The sequence below is a fragment of the Octopus bimaculoides genome, chromosome 3 (assembly GCF_001194135.2).
Source record: "Octopus bimaculoides isolate UCB-OBI-ISO-001 chromosome 3, ASM119413v2, whole genome shotgun sequence".
Classification (NCBI taxonomy): domain Eukaryota; kingdom Metazoa; phylum Mollusca; class Cephalopoda; order Octopoda; family Octopodidae; genus Octopus; species Octopus bimaculoides.
The window spans coordinates 3431838-3435427 of record NC_068983.1 but is presented as its reverse complement, the minus strand read 5'-3'; the positions used below and the strand labels follow the sequence as shown (position 1 = coordinate 3435427).

Sequence of the window (3590 nt, the reverse complement as noted above, 5' to 3'; positions counted from 1 at the left end):
ATATATATATATATATATATATATATATATATACATACACACACACAAACACATATACATACATACATACACACACATAATCAAGAGATGAAGTTATGGAAATGGTTATTGTTATCAAAATTAATTGGTTTCAAGCACAAGACATTGTTATATCTTGTGCTAAATATCTTCAGCTGGTTATTGTTATCAAAAAGGCTCCATCGCAAATTGATCACAGTAAGCAGCCACCACTCTGTTTCGAATTTAAGACGGCCATGTGGAACACTGCAGTACATTTCGAGTGACTTAACCAGCGACAGAATCTCTCGAATTCTTTGGTAAACAGTGACCAATAGATTATGATACTTAAAACTGAGGCAGTTGTTTTTATGGCAAATAAGTGACAGAGTGGTTGAACTTAGAAAAAATTACCATATCAAACAAGAACAACCTACCCCACCATTCCTGACCATATTCCATTCCGATCACTTGAGTGGAAGCCTAAATTGCACTTTAAACATACCTGGATTTAGCCGAGCTGGGAAGAGTCCCTTATCATCCATGAAGTGTTCCTTAAAGGTTTAATGCATTGTTGGTGTTGCTTCCACCTACTGCCTATCAGTTTTGGGGCTTGATGCATTTGACTCCCTATTCCACCCCACACTTCGTCAGTCACCAAGGTACTTTTCCCTATCTCTTTATATCATTCAGCAATGCCTCCAGACTCTTCTCATTAACTCACACTCAAGTTAATTAAACAACAATTGACAGCGAACTTGCACCGTCCGTCTTCCCTTTTGCCAAGATTCATCTTAGGTTTTTTTCTCTCCCTTTCTCTTGATTTTTACTCTTCCCTACACTTAACCACCATTCTTAGTCTCCATATTCTTCTCATTATAATAAGAGAAGCAAGTAGACAGTGGACAACTCTGAGACAGAGAAGAAGGTAACCCCTAAGCATTTCGGCGCTCTACGGATCAGCTTCAGGTGCCTGAGATATTAAGGACGAGGCATATTTTTTTCTCCTTACTTCCACTCTGACCACCTTCAGCGCTGAAACTAGAGTTACCGCGAGAACACCAGCAGCAGAAATCAAAACATACACTGTTGTATCTTTTCCGTTTTTCTCTTATGGGCGTAAAGCCCTCAGGTGACGTCTGCTACCACACCTATAGCAACTGGGCTTTCAGCCCTGCACTACCAATCTAACTGATGCTGTCTCTACTCCCTCAACGGGACATAACTCCTGGTAATTCTGGAAGAATATGTTTCTAAACGGACATCTGTAAACGTATGCACCTCCAACAAACACCAGTAAAAACAATAATTGATGAGATAATAATATTAATAATACTACTACTACTACTAATAATAATAATAATAATACTCACCAATGCATGTTTTACCATCAGTTGCCAGTTGGTAACCAGGGAAACATTGGCAGATGGCTTTAGAACGATGGTTTTGGCAGATATGTTGGCATCCACCCTGGTTAATTTGGCACGGGTTGATCACTGCACAAAGAATGGATAAAGTCAGGAATTATAGAAGAAGGATATAAGAATTTAAAGCGGAATATGCTGTTGTTATTGTCATTGTTGTTGTTGTTGTTATTAGTAGTAGTAATAGTAGTAGGCGGCGTGCTGGCAGAATCGTTAGCACGCTGGACGAAATGCGGTATTTCGCTCGTCGCTACGTTCTGAGTTCAAATTCTGCCGGGGTCGACTTTGCTTTTCATCCTTTCGGGTTTGATAAAATAAGTACCAGTTGAACGCTGGGGTCGATGCAATCAACTTACCCTCCCTACCCCCAAATTTCAGGCGTTGTGCCTATAATAGGAAGGATTGTTATTACTATCAATATTGTTGTTGGTTGTTTGTACTTTTGAAATTAATGTCGTTTAGTCTCAGATCTGCCCTGAACAAGCAAGTTTATGATGAAAGACAACCCAGATGTGACCACCACATCTTTTTTATATTAGATACTATACAGTTAATTGCATAATGTGTTCTTCATGCAAAACGGCAGGATGTAATTTAAGCGACGTATAGCTGCTATTTCTAGCCGGTCGGGTGACTACGTAGAAGTTCTCCCATTGGCTCATATTTTACTTTTGTTTAACCCCAGGTAAGCCTAGAGCGGGTAGAACTACTGACCGAGGCAACTCAGTGGTGACCATCCCGTCTTTTTAATGCAACAAAAACTACATTGTCCTTCCTTTTTTAAAGACGGCAGAACGTAATTTGAGGGAGATTCGGCTGCTATTTCTAAACGAGATATTGCGTCTGAGATTGGCAGAAATAGAAACTAGATCTTCGTCCTTCTTCACAGTTTTTGTTGTTTTAGCAAACAAACAGATTTACAGAATTCCAGTTCGTACTGTTTGGTTTTTTTCTGATCCAGAATATCTAAGACATGATATCTCTCTTACTTGATTGTGTGGTAATGTCTGTGTTTGAGGCTGTGTTGAGTCGTGTGTGTGTGTGTGTGTGTGTGTGTGTGTGTGTGTGTGTGTGTGTGCTTGTGTTTATAAGAGTTTATAAGAAAGAGACAGAAATAGAGTTATGAGAGTGTTACATTCAGCAGTAGGGTGACAATTCTAGGCTTGTTTCGGTGTTATGAGACCTCATCAACGGAACAGTCCAGTTCGAAGTTATCAGATCTTTAGAATAACCGAGTGAGCTGTAGTATTTCTCAGAAAAATCATTTACTAATTAGATAATGGAATTCAATAACATCGGATAAATACGTAAATTTGTTGTTGTTGTTTGTGTAGGCCTAGGTCAGTTCCGAACCAGTTAACCTAATCCATCCACTTTTAGGACGACTGGGTGAACTTAAAGATTAAGCTGTTGATTCTAGCAACCGGAGAGACCACCTTGAAGCGTCCTCGTCAGCACATGTATCGATCGAACAAACCGATGTTCATAGACATTCCAGTGATGACCATCCCATCTTTTTATTACACATAGAATTACATTATGCAAAGCGTTCTTCATTTCTCAGACGACAGGATAAAATTTGAGGGAGATTAATGAAGACGCGTGGCTTAGTGGAGAGGGAGTTGCACTCACAATTGCAAGATAGTAGTTTCGATTCCAAGATCGGCTGTGCATTGTGTTCTTGGGTAAAATACTTCCATTTCCCGTTGCTTCAGTCCATTCAGCTGTAAATGGATAACCACCCTGTAACGGATTGGTGTACAAGGGTGAGATGGGAACTCAAAATAAAATTCCCAAGGCGAGCCATGCTTTGTATTCAGCGATCGAAAGGATGAATAGCACAACCCGTACTGAGACTACCGACTGGTGGGATCGATAATTCAACTACGTCGAAGGTTGATTGATTGATTGAAGGAGATTTGACTGTTATTTCTAGCACCTTGAACGACCTCATAGAAGTTTCTTCCTTGTCTCAAAATCTGAAAGATTCCAGGTTACACAAAAGAATTACAGCGAACCCCGCCTTCCATGTCTTTGATGTTATCAATGAGGGAAGACAATTACAGGGTGCATACAGGTAAGCGTAATTACAATTGTGCTTCAACTTACCTATACAAGACTTGGCATCGGTGCCCAGTCTGTAGCCATCGCGGCATTTGCAGTGATATT

The 3590-nt window shown here is 40.0% G+C and overlaps 1 protein-coding gene across 3 annotated transcripts in view; it reads right to left on the bottom strand.

Annotated features, from left to right (window-relative positions):
- LOC106867633 (multiple epidermal growth factor-like domains protein 6) overlaps positions 1–3584 on the bottom strand; it is a 109433-nt gene extending 105849 nt beyond the window's left edge. For all 3 annotated transcript variants that reach the window (XM_014912557.2, XM_014912558.2, XM_014912559.2), the window contains exons 1-2: positions 3531–3584; positions 1371–1493 (exon numbers count right to left, since the gene is read on the bottom strand). The gene's annotated coding sequence lies outside the window, so the exon portion shown is untranslated. The remainder of the gene's footprint in view (positions 1–1370; positions 1494–3530) is intronic.
- Between the last annotated feature and the right edge of the window lie 6 nt (positions 3585–3590).